This window comes from Mesoplodon bidens (genome assembly GCF_964165515.1).
Source record: "Mesoplodon bidens genome assembly, chromosome: 5".
Lineage (NCBI taxonomy): Eukaryota > Metazoa > Chordata > Mammalia > Artiodactyla > Ziphiidae > Mesoplodon > Mesoplodon bidens.
In genome coordinates, this window is record NC_138161.1 from 519,707 (window position 1) to 542,377 (window position 22,671).

Below are 22,671 nucleotides of genomic sequence, written 5' to 3' on the forward strand. Positions count from 1 at the left end.
TGTTATGTCTTCTTCTTAGGTTGATCCCTTGATGATTATGTAGTGTCCTTCTTTGTCTCCTGTAATAGTCTTTATTTTAAAGTCTCTTTTTTCTGATATGAAAATTGCTACTCTAGCTTTCTTCTGATTTCCATTTGCATGGAATATTTTATTCCATCCCCTCACTTTCAGTCTGTATGTGTCCCTAGGTCTGAAGTGGGTCTCTTGTAGACCGCATATATACCGGTCGTGTTTTCAGGTCCATTCAGCCAGTCTATGTCTTTTGGTTGGAGCATTTAATCCATTTACATTTAAGGTAATTATTGATATGTATGTTCTTATTACCATTTTCTTAATTGTTTTGGGTTTGTTATTGTACGTCTTTTCCTTCTCTTGTGTTTCCTGCCTAGAGAAGTTCCTTTAGCATTTGTTGTAAAGCTGGTTTGGTGGTGCTGCATTCTCTTAGATTTTACTTGTCTGTAAAGGTTTTAATTTCTCTGTTGCATCTGAATGAGATCCTTGCTGGGTAGAGTAATCTTGGTTGTAGCTTTTCCCCTTTCTTCACTTTAAGTATGTCCTGCCTGTCCCTTCTGGCTTGCAGAGTTTCTGCTGAAAGATCAGCTGTTAACCTTATGGGGATTCCCTTGTATGTTATTTGTTGTTTTTCCCTTGCTGCTTTTAATATTATTTCTTTGCATTTAATTTTTGATAGTTTGATTAATATATGTTTTGGCATGTTTCTCCTTGGGTGTATCTTGTATGGGACTCTCTGCACTTCCTGGACTTGATTAACAATTTCCTTTCACATATTAGCGAAGTTTTCAACTATAATCTCTTCAAATATTTTCTCTGTCTCTTTCTTTTTCTCTTCTACTTCTGTGACCCCTATATTCGAATGTTGGTGTGTTCAACATTGTCCCAGAAGTGTCTCAGATTGTCCTCAATTCTTTTCATTCTTTTTTCTTTATTCTGCTCTGTGGTAGTTATTTCCACTATTTTATCTTCCAGGTCATTTATCCATTCTTCTGCCTCAGTTATTCTGCTATTGTTTCCTTCTAGAAAATTTTTAATTCCATTTACTGTGTTGTTCATCATTGTTTGTTTGCTCTTTAGTTCTTCTAGGTCCTTGTTAAACATGTCTTGTATATTCTCCATTCCAGTTCCAAGATTTGGGATCATATTTAGTATCATTACTCTGAATTCTTTTTCAGGTAGACTGCCTATTTCCTCTACATTTGTTTGGCCTGGTGGGTTTTTACCTTGTTCCTTCATCTGCTCTGTGTTTCTCTGTCTCCTCATTTGGCTTTGTGGACGGTGTTTGGGGTCTCCTTTACGCAGGCTGAAGATTCGTAGTTCCTGTTGTTTTTGGTGTCTGCCCCCAGTGGCTAAGTTTGGTTCAGTGGGTTGTGTATGCTTTCTGGTGGAGAGGACTGGTGCCTGTGTTCTGGTGGGTTTGTCTGGATCTTGTCTTTCTGTTGGGCAGGTCCGCATCCGGTGTTGTGTTTTGGGGTGTCTGTGACCTATTATGATTTTAGGCAGCCTCTCTGATAATTGGTGGGCCTGCATTCCTGTCTTGCTAGTTGTTTGGCATTGGATGTCCAGCACGGGATCTTACTGGTCTTTGAGTGGAGCTGGGTCTTAGCATTGAGACGGATATCTCTGGGAGGCTTTCGCCGTTTTGATATTACAAGGTGCCCAAGGTCTCTGGTAGACCAATATTCTGAACTCTGCTCTCCCAACTCAGAGGCACAGGCCTGACACCTGGCTGGAGCACCAAGACCCTCTCAGCCACACAGCTGGGGGTGAGAGCAAGATCTAGCTTTGGTACATCTCAAAGAACACCAATGAGATTCACTCACCATTTTCTCTCCATCAGTGAAGAAAACAAATTTCAGTGTTCGGTGAGACAGCCACCTTGGTAGCCAGCCTCCAAGAAGGCCCTAATCATACCCTAATTATCTCCCAGTCATCATGCACCTGTGTGCCTCCTCACAGTTGAAAAGGGCTGATGTTTTAACTAATAAGACATTGCAGAAATGACAAAGTGCAGCTTCCAAAGGTATAAAAGATATTGGAGCTTCTGCTTTGGTTTCTGCTAGATCACTCATCCTAGGGTAAGCCAGCTGCCATGTAATGAGGACACTCAAGCAGCCCTAAGGAGAGATTCATGTGGCAAGGAGCTGAGGCCTCTTACTTACAGCCACATGAGTGAGTCATCTCACAAGTCACAGTACTTAATTTTATTTATTTATGGTTGTGTTGGGTCTTCAATGCTGCACAGGGTTTCTCTAGTTGTGTCGAGCAGGGGCTACTCATCATTGTGGTGCATGGGTTTCTCCTTGCTGTGGTTTCCCTTCTTGTGGAGTATGGGCTCTAGGTGCATGGACTTCAGTAGCTGTGTCACGCAGGCTCAGTAGTTGTTGCTTGCAGGCTCTAGAATGCAGGCCAAGTAGTCGTGGCACACAGGCTTAGTTGCTCTACAGCCTGTGGGATCTTCCCAGACCAGGGATTGAACCCCTGTCCCCTGCATTGGCAGGCAAATTCTTACCCACTGAGCTACCAGGGAAGTCCAGTGTGCTCTTTTTTAAACCTAGTCTGTTTTCATTATTTTCTATCTTAACTGTTCTATATTAAATAAAAAAAATAATACTCCTTTCTACCCCTCCTCTTTGAGGATGATATATGAAGAAGTATGTCTTATTTATTAATCTGAAATTTTCACCTTACTTTTAAGAAGTAATCACAATGTTTTTATTTTACTTTTTGTTATGTATAAAAAACAACTAAAAATATTCATGGTTTGTAAGGAAATGACAAATTTCAGAAAATTCAGAATCTGCATACACTCTATACATAGCTTCTAGATACAGACACAGAAAATTGCCAGATACTCAGAGCCCCCCTTGTCCAATTCTAGTGACTCCCCTTAAGGTTTAATATTGTTCTGGTATCTAACAAAAAGATCACTTTACCTGTATTTTGTATTTTATATAAATGTAATGGCACAGTAAAATCACTTTTGGATTGGGCTTTTTTATTTTATGTTGTTTATGAATACGCCTATATGGTTGCCTGTTGTTGTTGTCATGCACTGGCACTGTTGCATAGGATTCCATAGTGTAAATATTTAACTATTAATTATTTTTTTCCAAAATGTATTACAATATGAGTGATTTTCAGTTTGGGTCTATTGAGAATTGCACTGGTATATACATACTAGAACTTGAGCTTTGGTGGTATGTGTATAAATTATTGTTCAATATACATGTAGTAGTAAAATTTTTGACTCATGGCTTTCATCTGTTTATCTTTTTAGATATTTCTAAATATTTTCAAAACATTTGTATGATTTTTCATCCTCAGCAGCAGTGAATGAGATTCAAGGATTACACACATTCTTGTCAAACTTGATAATACCTGTCATTTTCATTTGAACTTTCTGGTTGGGGAGTGATAATTCCAGGTATGACTTTTTTGCATTTAATTGACTACTAAGAAGCCAAGCATCTTTTGATATGTTTACTTAACGTTCTGTACTCTCTTTCTTGAAATATCTTTTGGTATATTTTTCCCATCTTTGCTATTACATTATCTTCTTATTGAAGACTTTTTTTTTTTAACATCTGAAGACTTCTTATTTAGGAGTTTTAAATATATACTTGATATAAGTTCTTCTGTCTTTCTGTCTCTCCTCTTTATTTAGATGAGTGTCAGTTTTTAATGTTAATAACATCTAATTTGTTATTTTCCTCTATTTAGTCTTATTTCTATTTATTTATGTAATCTTCTTATCTGTTGCAGAACACATTATATATTCTAAACCACAAATATGTTTTCATTTCTTCAATAAATCTAATTGATAAGCTTTAAATTTAAGTTAACTTTCTGAACTAAATATGTTGTATCATAGTGAGCATTAATTTGTCTATGACAGCTGAAAGGTTACATTTATTCAGAAAATGTTGTATTCAGCTTTCTTTTCATTTGCTCCTACTTCTCATTGATTCACAGAGGTAAACATCACTTCATCCATGGATCTGACTTTTCTTGATTTCTCACGGTCATTCTCATTAATTCTTCTTGCCTCATGAAATCTTTAGGCATTGCATTATTCCACAAAAGCAAAAAGCTTCCTTGGGCCTTTTTCCTCAGAAGATTGATTATTCCCACATTTTAAATGGGAGATTGCAATAAGTTAGGAGAAAATGCCACAGGGGTCTCTCTCTCTTTTTTTTTTTCTTTCACATCTTGTATCAGCCTCTGCTTGCACTCTGTGTTCAAAGATTTTTGTACAACACATTGATAGAAGTGCCAGGTGTTTCTCTCCTTGGGGCAAAAGACAGATTAATTACCTGACAAATAAAATAAAGACAGTGTCGTTCTCTGTTCACATGTTGGAAAGGATTGCTTGCATCCTAATTTAAAAGTTTCAGGTGAGTGAAGCTTAAGATTCCAAAGCTTTAATCCATATTTGCACCATGCACAGCATCCAACAGGACTGCTTTACATAACCCCATGAGACTTTGGTGTGCAAGTGAAATAGATAAAAATATAAAACTATTGCTGTCCTTTTGGGTCATAAAAAAGATTTTTTGTCTCATTTAAAATATATATATTTTTAAATCCAAAAACGTGTCAGGCTAAAATATTGGAATTTCAAACATAGTAAAACCCCTTTTGAATGATGCGAAGTGAGACTTATTTGTAGTGCTGATTTGCATTGCCCACTTGCTTGGTTGGCCAAAAAGGGCCTATGCGTTTTTTCCTGAATACATTCAGGAAAAAAAAAACGTACGCCCTTTTTGGCCAACTGCATCATTGTCGAAGTTCTGCCGCTTTTCATGTGCTTTAAAGGTGACTCCGATCTACCTCTTGAAAACAGTTTCCTGCAATTCTGCCTTGTTTTCAAATCCTCTTCGTTGCCTTACCTCAATAAGGTACGAAAGTTATCATTTATTATCCTGCAGGTTTGTGAATTTTAGTGCCTCTGAGATCCATTTTTCAACTCGCCTTTTTGGGAGCTGGCCTCCAAACCGCAGGATTGCTTCAGGCCCTATTCTGGTTCCGGGGGGCAGGCAGAGCCTTTGGTTAATTCTTCTTCCTGATTGGAAATTAGAGTGACATGTGTCTGTCCAAACACCTAGAGCTGATCTCTCATTGGTTCCCCCTCTACCCGTTCAACCTCTGGACAAATTGCAAACTGTACGAAACAGGAGGTTAAAGGTGCTGATTCTCCAAGTGGGGAGATTGTTGGTAAAGCAGCTGGAATGGCGAACCCGAGCACCACGAGATGAAAAATGAGGTGCGTTTTAGAAACGTTTCCCGATCATATGGTGTACCATCCTCTGGGTTTCCCATGCATGTTTTAGCTGTAGGAAGATTCCCTTGAACCTGGAGATTTCTGACCCATGGAATGGGTAGCACGCAGTATTACTTTAAAGGGTCTGCATTTGCTCACGCAACATCACCAATCCAGTCGCCCCCAAGAGTGTCCAGCCTTATGTCTCTTCCAGCTGTGGGTCTAGATGTGGTCAATCCAGGTTGCATCACAGCCACTGAACGAATTTTGTAAGAATTTCTCTCTCTTTCACTATCTTTGCTTTTTTTTGTAATTTGTATTTATAATGGGATTTAGCTGATTTTCAATGCTGTGTTTGTGCCCCTTTACACCCACTATATTCACTTACCGAGAAATATCAATAAATACTTTTTAAGATTCTTACTATGCAGATATATTCTTCTGTGGTGAATAAGGTGTGTTGAGTCCAGTTCACTGAGCAATGAGTAGGTCTTCTCTATTACATATTTGGTTGATGGAACGGTATCTGTGCTAATTTCAAACTATTGTTTTATGCATCACCCCACCTCACCTTTCCCCTTAAGCAGCCATAAGTGTGTTTTCTAAATGTGTGACTCTGTTCTGTTTTGTAATTTAGTTCATGTAGCGATTTTTACATTCCGTCTATAACTGATATCTATGATAAGTTTCTTTATCTGTGTGACGTATTTCTCTTAGAATCATCGTACCTAAATCCACTCATTATGCTGCTACTAGCCTTAGGACATTGATTTCATGGCTGAGTGATATTCCATTGTACATAAGTACTACAACTTGTTTATCCATTTTACTCTTTCATGAGATACTTAAGGTGTACCCAAGTCGAGGATTTTGTGAACACAGCAGCCCTAAAATTTGGGGTGCCTGTGTCCTGTCGATTTTTGTTTTTCTCAAGATATAAGCCCATGAGTGGAAGTGCCCTGTGCTCTGTAGCTCTGTTTTTTAGATGTTTTAGGAAACACCATACACTTCTCCAGAGTGACCGTTGGCAATTTACATCCCGCCCATCAGCGTAAAAAAGCTCCCTTTTCTCCTTGACTTGTCCTGCGTTTCTGGTTTTTACACTTTTTCAGCATGGCCCTTTTGACCAATGCCTAGTGAGACTTCTTTGCAGTGTTGATTTGCATTGCCCGCTTGTTTGGTTGGCCAAAAAGGGCGAATGCGTTTTTTCCTGAATATATTCAGGTGCTCACCAGGGCATGTAGCAGGTGTGGGTGAGTGTCACATAGCGCACACCCAGCGCATAGAAGGTACGCAGGATGGAGAGGCTACTGTCCAGTGAGTGGCCGCCCTCCACACCAGTGAGGCAAGCCAACTTCCGGGTATTGTTGAGAGCTGGGGGCAGGTAGGTCAGATGATCATTTTCAGAGGCAGGAGTAGCTTACTGAAGTCCTTAACACCCACCACCACCAGTCTGTTTACCTCTTCTTTTGGCCATGCCGCGCAGCATGAGGGCTCTTAGTTTCCCCACCGGGGATCAAACCCGAGCCCCCTGCAGTGGAAGCGTGTTGTCTTAACCTCTAGACTACCAGGGAACTCCCCCGTCTACCTTTAACTGAGGTCACAAGCTCCAGCTCAGAATAGGAGGCACACATGAGGCGGATGAGGTCAATTTGTTCCATGGTGAGGTGCACAGCATCCCGTTCGTGGGTCTGGCATGGGACGTAGGCTGACCAGAACTGAGGGAAGCCGGGGCTTAGTTTGGGCTTTGGAACTCCTTGGGCTTCTCATAGCCTCCTCAGCTGGCACAGCACTCACTGTGCCCAGAAGTCACATGTAATGCGTTGCTTTTTCTGTGGTACTTGGCAGCCCGTCAGGTGGGCTCACTGTGACCCCTGTAGCCCCCAGCATCCATGGCATGGCACTTTCTAGGTCACTATGGTAACTTCGTTCCAATGTGAGTAACCTGTGGTCTCTGAGGCCCCCAAAGTGCCCCACATTCCCCAGCAGCCATGGTGGCACCTTGTGTGTCCCTTTGGTACCTGGCCACCCACGAGACTGTCTTTCAGCCTGTCCAAGCTGGTCTAGCCATGGCTGAAATTGCGCAGATTAACATGCTGTAGCCCATTGTGGTAAAACTGCCTCAGGACCAGGGGCATGTTGGTGTGGCTGGAGGGAGGTCAAGGCAAATGGGTGGGCTCCTTAGGTCTTGGGATCAGGCAGGACACATTGCCTGGCCTGGGCCAGCCTGGGGGTCCCCCACCTCACACTGTCACACAGACTATACTATGAGCAGCTGAGGCCTGGGCTGAGGGGTTCTCGCCAGGGAGGGGATGACAGAGAAGGGGAAGGGCATCCATAGATGATGGAGAGGACATCCAGGGGTGGTGTGAGGGAGCTTCCCCACTAGCGCTGCATGCTCCAGACCTCCTCCCCTGCCCAGGGCCAGGCTAGGCCCCCACCGGCCCCCAGCAGCCCGCACACACTGCAGCCACCCTTCCACAAGCGGGAAGTCCCGCATCAGGGCCCGTGTGCGCTCCCGCAGACTTGGGGTGCTGGAGGTGCCCGGCGTGGTCTGCACGCGGGTTACCGGCCGCAGCAGCAGACTCAGCAGGAGCAGCAGGCACAGCAGAGGCCGCTGGCTGCATACACGGGGACCTTCGAGGCCCCCGGGCCGCAAGCTGTGCAGGGCAAGGCAGGTGGGCAGAGGCGGGTCTGAGAGGGGCGGGCGATGGGGTTCTGCCCGTCGACACAGGCCACCCAGCGGCGCGGCCTCGCGAGGGGGGCGGGGTGAGGGAGGGGATACAGAGTCACAGGACCCTGACCCGTGTGCGGAGACCCGCGATCCGGATCCGGGAAGCCCGGCAGCCACAGGGCGGCACTGCCCTCCCGCCCCCTGCTCAGAGGCAGCCCCCGCGGGCTAAGCTGGCCTCTGCTGAGAACCCACTCGCCTCCCATCGTGGGTTCCCTCCACCCCCGCCCCTCTTCCCACTCCCACTGCTCCGAGGGGGTGCCCTAGGTTGCTCTCCCCCGCCTCTAACCTTCCTGTCCAAGCTGGGGTGCTTCTCTCAGAAGGCCACCTGCAGCCCGCGGCCTCCCGGGAGCACACCTCGTCCCCATCTGCCTGCAGCCGGCCCCGCCCACCCCGAGGGCTGCGTGCGAGGGTCTCTGTGGCCACAAGTGCTCTGGGCTCCCGGTTTCCCGGGACTGGGCCATGGGGGCTGGTGTGGGGGAAGAGATATGTTCTGGAAATGGGGGGGGTAACCTTGTGAGCTCTGGATTCAGGAGGGGGCCCTCTGCCCCCAACCTTCTCTCTCCTCCTACTTGACTCCCCAACCTGCATGACCATTCTCTGGGGACTTGAACCAGCACCTGGGAACTATCAGGAACCTCCCCCACTTCTGTCAGCCAGCCTCAGGAGAGCGCCCTCAGGAGTTGCTACACCTCCCCAGGGCCTGAATAGAGGGACTTTTGGGATGTGAACTGAACAACCTCCTGGGGAGAGTCAACGACCCTTTTACTCAACAGAGCAGGAACTCAGTCAGTAGGCTATTTGTGTGGAAGGAAATGAAGTCGCTTCCATGGCAGAAGAGCCCCCGCCGCAGCAACCTTTGTCCCAGAGCTGCTGGCTGACCTTCTGGCCAGGATCCCTCCTACCTCAGCGTGGAAGGCCCGGCCTCGTGAAGAAGTGTAGGTTCTGAAGAAAGACCTGGCACCTGGGTTCTGCTGCTACACTTGCCTTATCTCGTGGCCCTTGTGGCTCTAGCTTTCCCAGAAACCTCAAGGGCTAAGTGCCTGTGCTTGCTCAGAGGCCGCACGCCATTCCCCATTTCCAGCCTCAGGCCCTCCCGCTAGCTGCCTCCTCTAGGGACCCCCTCCCCCCCAACACACACACACACACACACACACACTGGGGATGTGCCTTCTCACAGAAGCTCAACCACTGAGATGATTTAGGGACTGTGCCCAAACTCCTGCATCCCCAGCCTCTCAAGTTTTTGCTCTGATCCCTGGCACCCCCTGGAGCTGTTCCACCTTTGGAACCTTTCCCGGGTGGCAGGAGTGCCTAGCACAGGGGTAGTGATCTAAGTCTGAGCACTGGCGACCCTACAAATCTGTTACAGAAAAACATTTTATTGAGCAGTAAGGGACCCCACTGGGGACAGAAAGGGCTGGCAATAAAGGAGCATGTGAACCTCGGGGCAAGGTGCGTGCTGCTTGATTCTCCATCCTGTTCTTGCTTCAGGGAGCAGGGCTTCCTGGGCCTCTCTATCCTGCCTCCTGAGACCCCAGGCAGGAGGCTCTTTGGGAAGCCACAGATTGCTGCTTTCAGCTTCAAAAAGCCCAGCTCCCCCCTGGTTTGTGGTGGTGGCCGCTGACAATGGCTCAGGGCAGGAGCCCATGTGATAGACTGCTAAGGCTTCTCTGCACCCTGTATCTGCTCCTGCATCCTCCTCGGCTCGCAGAGTGCAGACTTCACTTTCTTCAGCTCACAAAGGGGCCCGTGAGGATTGAGCAGAGGAATGCCAGGTTTTCTTCCAGGCCAGCTTCCGCCCTGGGATGTTCAGGGCAGACTCTCATTTCAAACCTCACTTTCTGAGGCTCCTGGCTTATGGCCATTGAGTGTGCAAGGAGGCTCCTGGCTGAGGAAGGCTCAGACAGAACGACGCAGGTTCTAATCTGTGGTAGTGGGCAGTGGGGGGGGGGAGGGTCACTGCAGGAAGAGGCATTCGCTGCCTTAGGCAGTTAAACCATTGCCCTGTCTTCAGAATGGTTCAGCCAGCAAGATTCTGTGGAGTCCACCTCCTGGCATCATGCTACAATCGCCGGATTTTGGGTGTGGAGCAACCGAGATCTTCGTCTGACTCTTCCGGAGTGTGCTTTCTCTCGGGAGCACGTCTGGGGACTGGCTTCTCGGCTTCCACCTTTGCTGGCGTGGCCAAAGGAGCATCCCCGTAGGCCTGGTAGCCACCAACCAGGCAGTATGTCTCCCCATGCCGGCCCAACTGCGTTTCTCCTCACCCTCAGTTGAGGATATGGTAGTGACCCAGGTGTAGGAGGAGAAACGGGAGCCACAGCTGCTGCAAAGAAAAGCAGAGCTGATCAGTCACTTCTGCTGTACACAGTCTCCTGCCAGAATTTCCCTCTCTCATGTCTTTCCCAGTTTCTGGCTGAAGACCTTTAATCTACTTGACATCCAAAACACAGCCTTGGCCCATCACCTCTATGAGTCCCTAGAGAAGGGACACTGGCTACAAAAGCAATTCCTAGAGCCTACGGTTGCATCAGGTGAGGTAGTCTCTTCACCGTTTCCAGGGAAAACAGTAGAACCCGAAAGTAATTGCAATCATGATCCTCTCATCTCTCCCTTCCACAACAGAGAAAACATTTCTTGCAGTGTGTCACTTCTGAGGCTTTAATGGAAACGTCTTTCAAGTTTTGGAAAAAGATAATCTAATATAAATTGGTTAAGGACCCCTCCCACCTTGGCAACCCCTCTTGGGCCCCATTTACACTGCCTGTTACAACCACACTGAACTCTAGCCCTCTGATACTTTTATCTAGATTAGAACAAGGCCAAGTACTGAGGCAGAGTGATCAGGAGACTCAGAACCGGGTTCTGGGTACCAAGTGTAGGCTCACATCCACCCAGCCTCCTGGGACACCATCTGCTCAGCCCTCCAGTCTCACTAGCACTTCATCACCCCCCTTGGTCCTTCCGGTCTTCCCATGAATAGGGCACCACCCTCTCCCCTAGTACTCAGCAGCTCAGTATGGGATGTGTCTGAGGGGACCGATATAGATGTGTACAGGACAGAACAGAGGTGCCTGGGTTTGAAGGTGCGGTTCAAGAGTGGCCCTCTGCTTCCCTGGTGGCACAGTGGTTGAGAGTCCGCCTGCCGATGCAGGGGACGCGGGCTCGTGCCCCGGTCCGGGAAGATCCCACATGCCGCGGAGCGGCTGGGCCCGTGAGCCATGGCCGCTGAGCCTGCGCGTCCGGAGCCTGTGCTCCGCAACGTGAGAGGCCACAACAGTGAGAGGCCCGTGTACTGCAAAAAAAAAAAAAAAAAAAAAAAGAGTGGCCCTCTTCCTCAAACTGCTCCGTTTACCATCTGCCAACAAAAATGCGCTTGTCTTTTGCTAAGAGGCCAATCAGGAAAGGGTCTGAATGGAAGCATCCTGTAGCCCAAAGCGGAAGGCTACATTTATAAAGATCAGAAGCTTCCTGAACACTAGTTCAGGGATGACCTTTCACTTGTCCTCAGCAGTGAGCACTGTGGGACCCTGAAGGTGTCCCAGGTCACTGGTATTACTTACAGCTGGGAAAGTGCTGAGGTTTACGTAGTGGGCAAGCCCCACAGGAACATGTGGCAGCCAGGTGAGGTTGTGTGTACACCATGCCTCTTCTACAGATGCCTGGTCTCGGTGTACCTGCTGCACTGCCCAGCCAGGGAACAGAGCACAGGTTTGAGTAAATATAGACGATCCGGTCAGACATTCTCTCTCAGACAACCAAAGAGATTGGTATCTGGTGGAGAACTGGTAGGGAAGTTTCTCTGAGGGCAGCACGTTTCCATAGTTATGCTGCCATGGAAACTGTGAGAAGGCCTGTGAGGTCATCACTACCCAGTGAGGTCATAATAAGGAACCTGTGACTTGCGGGTCAGGCTTCAGGAGGAGGGGCAGTTTTGTGGAGGAGAGCAGGGTGGAGGCAGAGGTACTCTGCCTGGTCCCTCACACCTGGGCCTCCCCGCCCATGCCCTAGTCTAGTAGACACCCCACGTGGGGCGTGCAGGTGGGCTGGTACAGGAGGGCAAGAGAGACCCACATTCTGAAACTGGCTTGAGAGGCAAGATTAACATTAAGAGACAGCTAGGTTGTATGGCACTGACCCTAAGAGGCAGAGAATTGTGTGGACTGGGGAATCAGGGAAGGCTCCTTGGCAGTGGGCCTGAAGGACAAGTGAGATTTGGACCCATGGGGAAGAGAGAGAAGACATTCCAGTTTGGAAGAATAAAAGGAAAGACACACTCTTCTCGACCTTGTCCTGCCCCAAATATAAATTCATAGAACCCTCACATTTTTACACCTGAGGGCTTAAAAAAACCAAGATGTTAAGGGGCCTACCCAGTGTTACACAGCTAGTGGAGAGGGGTTCTGCTCAATGGTTACGTTCATGTTGGGGCACCGGATTTACAGCTGATAGGAATGTGAGGACAAGCTCATGCCATTTCAAACATTTCCAAGTGATACTGAGAGAGATGTTAAAGGTGCAAAATGAGGGTGCTGAATGACCTCACAAAGTGGGAATGGTGGGCCCATTTTAATATGAAATTCAAAACAAATTCATGACAAAAGGACATAATACAAAATGACAACATAATCATTACACTCCCCTCTCCCCTAGAAGTAAAAATCATTATAATCCTCTCTCTCTCCACCATGAAAGGATGAGATAAAGGCTCAGCAGCAGCCCCCGTGAAAAACATGGTCAACACTGTGAAGAGGGGTTAGTAAGACGACTTGGTCCGACTCAGAGAAGGAAGGAGACAACTCTGCCCTTAGCCTGATCAGACCCACAGGAAGGAACCACACTTGGGGCAGCCTTTGATAGTGTGGCAATGAGAGAGAACCTTCTTTAAGAGGGGACTCCCTGTTGCCGACCTTGAAAAAGCAAAGATGGGACCTTCGTTTACTGGGGCTGTTGCAGAGGGGATGTGTCCAGGAGGTAGAGACTGCTTGGACTACCCTTTTAGAGGTTGGGCCACCCTGGTCGAGAACCACAGCACCTTCTATCCCTAAACTGCTTGAATCTGGGTGCCCGTTAGGACAGACGAAGTCAGGCCTCATTGGAGCAGACTGCCTTTTGGAGTGGTAGAAGGTAAATGTGAAGGGGAATGCTTGCTCTGGCGGAGGTTTGTCACGGCAGGTGGGCCAGCATGAGACCATTCAGAATCTCCAAGGCTCCAGAGATTACATGGCTGGGAGCATCCCTCTGATGTGGTGTGGGGACTCCTACCTTAACAGGACCTGGCTGGGCATCTGGGGGAGGCAGAATAAACGGTTTATTAACTTAAGAGAGCGAGAGAATCACCTGGGGGGTTCCACAAAACCACTTAAAAAGCCTTGTACCTGGATTCTTGAGCCAACCCTCAGAAAACTTATCTAGATCTGGAGTAGGGCTCAGGAAGCTGCACTTTTAATAAGCTTCCTGGGCAGTCCCACCACAGTGGTCCATGGATAGAGCAACCAAATTATTGTGTATTCTCGGTTGCTTTTGGGAGTCAAAGTGGGCAATATTAAAAACTGCAGCAGGCATACGTATAAACGGAATATTCAAGGCAAGCAGAGGTGTATAGTTATTCTATGCATGAATCAGATTTGAGAAAAGCTAGCCTGGTGGTTAAAGAACACAACCCTTAGGACAGACCAGATTCTTTCCTACTTACTTGGGTGATTTTGACCAAGTTCTTTTATCCTTCTGACTGTTTCTTCATATGGAATAGAGCTATGACTGTACATTTAGCACAATATTCTCTCTCGGCAAAGGTTGCTCTGGGTCCATTTGTGTTCTCTGCAACTTAACCCTTTCCAGTGTGCAAGCATTTTTAAGTTGTTTGGTGAAGTATTACATTTGACTTTCAACAGTTCATTACTTTGGGCAAAGCTTATATAATGCTGCAGAGACTAGAACCTATGCAGAGATAGTGAGAGGATGTTATAAGCTTATTCTGCCGGTTTATAAAAAAGTTTAACCTTTTCTCCTCTTCCTCCACCTGCCACCAAGAGATGAGAAAGAAGGCAGAGCCTGGAAATGCACACCAAGCAATACTTCGGTGTCAGTTTGCCTTTATTCCTCTGCCAGTACTTCCCAGAGAGATTTCACCAAAAGTGCCTAAGCTTGCCATGGCCATTGTTGTGAAGAAAGTTTCTCTCTATTGCTAGTCACATCCCCTTTTCCTTCTCCTGGGGGTTTAATGGATGTTTGGGGGCAGGAAACAAAATTTAAACTAAAACATCAATTGAGAGAGCCTTCGTCCTAAGTGTGGTACTTTGGAGTGTGCATCTTCTCAGAGTCTACGGAATTCTGCCCCAGTGGAAACTGTTATTAAGGGGCACCCATAGAAACATCGCTTATTGTTAGAAACCACGACATAATACAGAGCCAAGATCGACATTATTCTTCACGTGAAAGACTGCAGAGAGCCAAGCGCAGTAGTTCACCCTCAAGTGCTGGCCAGCAACTAACCTTTTGAAGCCAGACTGTAGCCCGGGTCTTCAGAAGGTGACTAGGCAGCCCAGAGCACCCTACTGACAAGTGTGCTCACCCATCCAGCACAGAGGGAAAGATCCCTGTTATGGCATCATATATAAGCCTGCTGCAATAAGGTTTGCTGGTGCAAAGGCTCTCTCACTGAGGACCCCAGTCCTGGAAGGCTTCTCCTCTGGCGAGCTGCCAGTTCAATCTTCTGAGCCAGGCTCACGTCCCAGGGATGGGTCACAAAGCTGACGACGGTGCCTGGCACCTCGCTCCCCACCCGGCCCACCCTCCCTGCTCTGTGGATGTAGTCTTGCAGGGTGAGAGGGAAATCATAATTGATGACTAGCTCCACCTGGGTGCTGTCCAGGCCCTGAGAGGCAATGTCTGTGCAGAGAAGAATGTCTCGGGAGCCCTTCTGGAAGGACTGGAAGATGCCTGCTCTCATTGAGGCTGGCATCTGTCCCTGCAGTCTTAAGTGTTGGATTTTGTGGTCATCCAGAATATATACCCCAGCCAGTTCACAGTGCTGGAGCAATTACAGAACACCAGAACAGTTCCTGTGGGGCCAATCCTATATGCTCTGTCATGCTGCCTGAGGATCTGCACCAACCCAGTCACCTTCTCTGTTCCCTTCGGCCTCATGAATGTCTGTCTGACATGAGGCATGATGCAGTGGAGCTTGTCACTGGTAACGGTGGTTAGAGAGTCTAAGCTGGCAACTTTACTCAGCAGCTGGCCTACACCTTCGGGAAATGTGGCCCCCACCAGCACTAACTGAGCTTTGAGATTGAAGGGGTCTTTTAAGTCAGCTGGGCCTTCTGCTATATGGCTCCCCTCCAAGATGTAATCCACCAGTTCCAGGAAGCTTTCATCCAACAGCGTGCCTGCATCATCCAACACCAAGAAGGAGAGCGGCTCCAGGCTGATCAGTTGAGTTTTCAGGGCCTTCCACAGAGCCCCCGGAGTGGCCACCAGAATATCTGCTGGAGGTTGTTTGGACAGTTGCAGCCTGATCCTCCTCATGCCATGTACTCTCCCTAACTCCCGCACCTGGAGGTCCAAGGAGCTGCCCAAGGGCTGGGCCACGGCCCGCACCAGTTCAGCTAATTTTCGAGAAGGCACAAGAACCAGGCCTCGAGGAGCAGGGATACGACAGGGGTCCAGGCTTGGCTGGCCCAAGAGCCATTGAAGGAGAGGTAGCATGTAGCTGACAGTTTTGCCACTGCCGGTTTCTGCGGCGCAGAGGATGTGGCGGCCGCGAAGGAGTGGGGGAATGGTACTCCACTGCACGGTTGTGGGCCGAACAACTTCGGGAGCAGCCTCTTGTAGTGCGCTCAGAACGCGGAGCTCCAGACCCAGTTCGGTTCAGCTGCCGTTGGGCGAGAGGTTCCGCAGCGCTGGAGTCTCATATTGCACGCGCTCGATGGAGAAATGGTCCGCGTGGGCGCGCCGATTCCTCCAGCCGCACGAAGCGAGTGGTGCGGGCTCCCAAGGGCCCAGCGTGAGGTGTGCCGCTGGTTCAACTCCGGTCGCCGCGCTGACATCAGCAGCAGCCCCGGTCGCTCCAGCACCGGCCGCGAGGGGCTCCGCTGCCCGCTCTGCCGCTCTTCCTGCCGCCGCTGTAGAGCCCGCGGGATGCGTACCACGGGCAGGGGCTCGTTGGGACCGCGGACCGTCAGGTCCCGGCGAGGCGCCAGAAGCAACTGAACCGCGAGCGACCACAGCCCCACCCGCCGTGCCAGAGCCATACTCCCCTTGCTGCGGGAGAGGCGCACGACAGTGACGTCACGGGCGCGCCAAGGCCTCGCGGACGGTGGCTGGCGCGGCTCAGTAAGGCCCGCGGAATCGGCGAACTGTGTGGAAGGAGCGGGATCTGTAGAGCTCAGCAGTGGCGAGGTCTGTAGGTCCGAACAGGAGATGGTGACTCCAGACCCCCGCCGACCTTGGGGAAGGGTGCGCGGTGGAGGCAGGACCGGGGTCCGGCGATACGCGGCGATGGGGCCCTGGCATTACGAACCAGGAGGGCGGAGGGCTTCTGGCGATCCGATGTCCGATCCCTGCCGTGCTCTTTCGTCGCCCTCACAGCTCCTGTCATGGCTCGGCCAGTTCGGGTCTCCCCCTGTGACTTATGAGGGTGCGGCGATGTTCTCCCAGATGTGGTCCCCGTGTAAGGTCTTTGAATACAAGTATTTATTGAGAGTCTGAGTGAATGGTCAGGCCTGGGGGCCGAGACCAGGAGTCCGGAGTCGTAGGTCCAGGCTCACCCTTCCCTTAGAGCTCCCCAGAGAGCTGAGGGCCCCGAGGGCAAGCTGATGGCTTTCAGCGTATCTTCTCTAAAGTCAAGAGAACTCATCTCTTGGTGCTTTTCCCCTTTCTTTTCAGCTGAGGTTCATTCTCCCTCCCCTTGTCACCCTTAACAACTTCTCATCCTGAACCCACTGCTTTCTTGGGTAGTTCACCTCCACCGGCTTTCCAGTCAGATACCTCAATTCCGTAAATAGCAGCGAGGAGGGTCCTGCTACAGGTTTGTGGCTTGTCTCACAAAGCCATGGTCAGGCAGAATATTTTACTTGAATTCAGTTGTTCAGGTTGCCAAAAAGCCTTACACTACTGGTACTTCTTGAATGGATCCCGAAAATGGGTGTCCGATCATTTCTGTAATTTCCAGTGCCTGGGGTAGGAGATAAGGTAAACGTGGATTAACCACCTGGGAGGTTCTTAACATCTGGAGAAAGAGTTTTACTTTCATCAGATACCGTTATAGAGATAAATACTACTAAATTTCAAATAGCATTTTGATACACGATAGACTTTCTGGAGAGTTACCTGTTAAGCCAGCAGAGAAGAGAGGTTTGAGTACTCATGGGTGAACAGAGTCACCCATGTATAGTCACCCATTGGATAGAGCAGTGGCTCTTGAGTGAGGGTGAGTTTGCCCTCACCCTTCCTCCAGGATGTTTGACAATGGCTGGAGACATTTTTCTTTGTCACATCCGGGGTGTGGGGGCGGGGGGGGCGGTGCTGCAGACATCTAGTGGGTAGAGGCCAGGATGCTACTACATATCGTACAAGGCATAGGACAGCCCTCCCCACCACCCCAAAAGAATTATCTGGCCCAAAATGTCAATAGCATGCTATGGAGAAACCTTGGATAGAGGCTGAGGACTGAAGAGAGGCTGAGGTTCTCACATGTACTCTCCCTTCAGGTTGTCAGTCACATTTGCCAGACTCTTGTGTGGCCCTGCCCCTTTCCCAGAATGTGTAGCAGGCACACTGATGCCATTGCTTGTCATGGCCTTGGGATGAGAAAACCGTGGGGGCTCCTCAGAGTCATAAACACAGGAAGGAGTGATTTAGGAGGGTGACGTGGGAGAAGAGAGCTTTAGGAAGAACAAAATTGTCCTCATGTGTTTGAGAAATGTTCCAGATGGAAAAGCGATGAGGTGTGCCATGGGGTGTACCATTGCAGAAGGCAGACTGGGACTGATGCGTGACAGGGAGTCAGATTCTGGATTTGATATAGACTGCTGTAGCAACTAGAAATGCCTAGATCTGTCTAGAGAGTGCTGGGTTTCCTGTCACTGCAAAGTTCATGTATAGGCTGATGACCACAGATTGGTGATATGATAGAGGGGAGTTGATATAAAGGATGCTCTAAGATATTGTGATTCTACACCACTTTTACGATTCTTTCCCAGAACCCGGAGCTCTTCGTTCGTTAGCTGAAGAGCTCCTTGGATGTCTGCTCTGACAAGTTTCATCCATTTACATGTGCCACTCATTTTTCAGGTACAAAACAAAGAATCGCTTTGCACAAAGCCAGAAGGGATACACTGAAAGAATGATCAGAAAAGAATAATACATAGGTAAGCATTTACATTGACTTTCTCCACATATTTGAGACAGGGTAGCTGGTTAGTGGCTGCTTTCTTGTGCTCGAGTCCTTACAACGTGATCACCTCAGAATGTCATAGGGATTGGAGCCTGTCTGAGCCTGTCTGTCTCTGCCCGTGGCCCCTAGTTTCTTCTTGTCATTGCTTTAGGTACTGTGTAAGGCCCTTCTCTTTTCCTCCCACTCACAGCAGACATTGAGTAACCTCTGGTTGTGACTGAGATGCATATTTCACACTATAGTACTTTAGAAATGAGAAAGGTTTACTTATTGTGGAAACAAATGTAGGCCCCTGGGAGTGTTATTGTCACTTGGTAATGATTTTCCCAGGGCTGCCATGGTAACTGACGTTGCCTGGTTAACCCCTAAGTTTTGAAAAGAATTCTTCCTTGGATCTCAGGTGATACTGGTACATTCCTTCCTTCATTTATTCATTCAGTATATATTTTCTGAGCACTATGTATGTGTCAGGTACTTTTCATATGGACAGTGAATGAAACAGACAAAATTCCTGCCCTAGTGAACTGTATATTCTGATTTAATTGGCTTGGGGTGAGGCCTGGCCATTGGTAGTTTTAAAAATCTCTCCACATGATTCTAATGTACAACTAGGTTTGAGAATCACAGTTATAAGTGAAGCACTTTGGGAATTGCAAAGGCATTGCAGAAATAAAAAGTGGCTATTGGTATTCCTTCGCTATTCCTGCATTCTCCTGCCTGCATCAGGACTGTTGTACAAGTGCCGATCATTTTCTTTTCAGCCCTTTTCGCTGTTTGCCTAGACCCTTTATCCCTCTTTCTAACCTAACACCTTACCTCCTTCTGGTCTTTCAACCTCCAGTCCCTCATCTGTTTGGGATTTATCCTACACTTGCTGGGAAGCCATTGCAGGGTATAAACAGAGAAGTGGTGTTAGCAGAGATGCCTTTTTCAGACACCATACTGGCTATTGTAAGAGAATGGATAGGAGCGGGCAGGAGAAGATTTGGGGAGACTCATTATGAGACTGGCTTTGTGCACAGTGGTGACCTTGGAGATGGAGTAAAGCAGGCAGGTTAGAGTCATATTTGGAAGGTTAGTGATGGCTTGGAGGCGAATAGGAGTAAGTGATGAATTGGATGTGGGGAATGTGGGTTAAGGATGTGTAATTGGGTAAATGGAGGCACTACTTACTGAAATGGGAAAAATTTTCTCCCCACATATTGGCCTGATACACACCTTCTCACCCTTTAGACCTTGAATCAGAGATTCTTTCTTTTTTTATTTTAATATATTTTATTTTATTTCATTTTTACTTGGGCTGCGATGCCAGCTTGCAGGATCTTAGTTCCCCAACCAGGGATTGAACCCAGGCCCCCTGAACTGGAGGCACAGGGTCCTAACCACTGGACCACCGGGGAATTCCCAGCAGAGATTTTTTCTTTGTTTTTTTAAATATAAGTTTTAATTAATTAATTAATTAATTAATTAATTAATTAATTTTTGGTCGCGTTGGGTCTTTGTTGCCGCGCCTGGGCTTTCTGTCGTTGCGAGCAGGGGCTACTCTTCGTTGCGGTGCACGGGCTTCTCACTGCAGTGGCTTCTCTTGTTGCGGAACACGGGCTCTATGCGCACGGGCTTCAGAAGTTGTGGCACATGGGCTCAGTAGTGGTGGCTCGTGGGCTTAGTTGCTCCGAGGCATGTGGGATCTTCCCGGAGCAGGGAGCAAACCCGTGTCCCCTGCATTGGCAGGCGGATTCTTGTGGGGTTTGTTTTAATATATTGGTTGGAGTATAATTGTTTTACAATGGTGTGTTAGTTTCTGCTGTATAACAAAGTGAATCAGCTATATGCATACGTATATCCCCATATCCCCTCCCTCTTGCATCTCCCTCCCACCCTCCTGATCCCACCCCTCTAGGTGGTCGCAAGGCACTGAACTGGTCTCCCTTTGCGACGCCGCTGCTTCCCACTAGCTATCTATTTTACATTTGGTAGTGTATATATGTCCATGCCACTCTCTCACTTCGTCCCAGCTTACCCTTCCCCCTCCCTGTGTCCTCACGTCCATTCTCTACATCTGCGTCGTTACTCCTGTCCTGCCCCTAGGTTCATCAGAACCATCTTATTTTTTTTAGATTCCATATATATGTGTTAGCATATGGTATTTGTTTTTCTCTTTCTGACTTACTTCACTCTGTATGACAGAGTCTAGGTCTATCCACCTCACTACAAGTAACTCAATTCCGTTTCTTTTTCTTTTTTTTTTTTCAATTCCGTTTCTTTTTGGCTGAGTAATATTCCATTGTATATATGTGCCACATCTTCTTTATCTATTCGTCTGTCGATGGACACCTAGGTTGCTTTCATGTCCTGGCTATTGTAAATAGTGCTGGCAGGCGGATTCTGAGCCGCTGCGCCACCAGGGAAGTTCACAGAGATTATTTTTTGAGGGAGGCCCTCCTCAACCCCCATCAGTCTCTTTGCTGCTGAGCTAGACTCCTACAGCCTTACGTAAGTGCTCCGTCATAGCACCATGCACACTTTTATTTTCAGACATATTTGTAAGTTCCCTTTCTATAACCCTCTGTTCTATTGAACCTTACCCTCCTGCCTCATCATTTTGTCTCTAGTGCCTAGCAGTGCTTGGCATATCTTAGGGGCTCAGTAAGTGTCCGTTGAATAAATAATTGGAGACAGAGGACAAGGCTTAGGAAGGGAGATCAAGGCTTTGTTTTCTACATGTGGAGTAGGAGATGCCCTTAACACATCCGAGTGGGGATGTGTTTTGAGCAGTTGGTGTGAGGTTGGGATGCCTTTGGAGATGATCATGGCTAATATTTTATTTTTTTTTTTTTTCGACTTTTTTTTTTTTTTTTTTTTTTTTTTTGCTGTACGCGGGCCTCTCACTGCTGTGGCCTCTCCCGTTGCGGAGCACAGGCTCCGGACACACAGGCTCCGCGGCCATGGCTCGCGGGCCCAGCCGCTGCGCGGCATGTGGGATCTTCCGGGATAGGGGCACGAACCCGTGTCCCCTGCATCGGCAGGCGGACTCTCAACCACTGCGCCACCAGGGAAGCCCCATGGCTAATATTTTAAACCATGGGAGTGAATAAATTTGTGGGGCAGGATGTGTGAAATTAGCAGGGAAGAGGGCCCACGACTGAGGAGCAGCCTCAACATGTGAGGGCAGGAGGTGAAACCAGCAAAAGAGACCGAAAAGCAGGGGTAGAGAGAAAAACTGGGAGAGTGTGCGGTCGACGAACCCAGGGAGGAGAGAGATCAAGCAAGAGGGGAGGCTTCACCGTGCCACGTGCTGCTAGCAGAACACGACTGAGGACAGGTCAGTGTCTCGTAGACTGAGCCACTTCGAGGTAATTGGTGACTTGAATCAGAGCAGTTTGGGGACAGTGGCAGAGGGGGAGGGCCTGCCGGAGTGGGCTGAGTAGTACAAAGGTAGTACCTCTGAGAAGAGCATCCTTGGCAAGCTTTGTGGTTTTGAGGAGGGACCGAGTTTGCTTAGAATAAATGAATTAACAGTTCTCTCTGGGCCACGGGATTTGGATTTTCTTCGTTTTACTCCTGTTGCTCTCCCTTCAAAATATTTTTAGAATGTGACCACTTCTCGCCACCTCCCCTACTATCTCTCTGCCCTGAGCCACCATCATCTCTGACATCGGTGGCAGAAGAGCCTTCTGATGATCTGCCAGTGTCTACCGTGGCCCCCACAGTCTCTTTTTCCTACAGCCGTCGGCGTGATCATGGGGAAGGTGATCAGTCATGCCACTCCTCTCCTTAAAAGCCTTCACTGGCTCCTACCGTGAAGCGCTAACACAGCCCGCAGAGCGTCCGACAAGGCCATTCGGGGTCCGACCCCTGTGTCCTACCTGCTCGCTGCTCTCCATCCATTGTGTATCTGACTTCCGTTACCCTCTTCTCCTTTCTGTGCTGCAACCACAGTGGCCTCCTTCCTGTTCTTCTACCACGCCAGACAAGCTCCTGCCCCAGGGTCTTTGCACCGGCCCTTACCTCTCCTGTGCGCTCTTCCATTAGATACGAACTTGGCTAACTCAGATCTCTGCTCAGATGTCACCTGCTCATTGAAGTTTATCTGGGCTCCTCTATTTAAAATTTTAACCTATGGGGATGAGGTGGGGGGGGGGGCGGAAATGGGTGCGGGTGGTCAGAGGATACAAACTTCCAGTTACGAGACAAATACGTTCTGGGATGTAATGTGCAGCATGGCAACTATGGTTAACAATACTGTATTGTATCTGTTTT

At 48.3% G+C, this 22,671-nt stretch overlaps 1 long non-coding RNA gene and 1 pseudogene across 9 annotated transcripts in view; one reads left to right on the forward strand and one right to left on the reverse strand.

The window, feature by feature from the left end:
- Nucleotides 1–22,671, forward strand: part of LOC308617384 — a 68,302-nt gene that overhangs the window by 24,188 nt on the left and 21,443 nt on the right. For all 8 annotated transcript variants that reach the window (XR_014015867.1, XR_014015868.1, XR_014015869.1 and 5 more), the window contains one exon: nt 18,309–18,385. This is a non-coding gene — a long non-coding RNA (uncharacterized lncRNA). The remainder of the gene's footprint in view (nt 1–18,308; nt 18,386–22,671) is intronic.
- LOC308617383 (putative ATP-dependent RNA helicase DDX28) lies at nt 10,280–16,267 on the reverse strand (annotated as a pseudogene). The gene is made up of 2 exons: nt 14,508–16,267; nt 10,280–10,338 (listed from the first exon to the last, which is right to left on the reverse strand). The product of its transcript is annotated as a putative ATP-dependent RNA helicase DDX28 (transcript).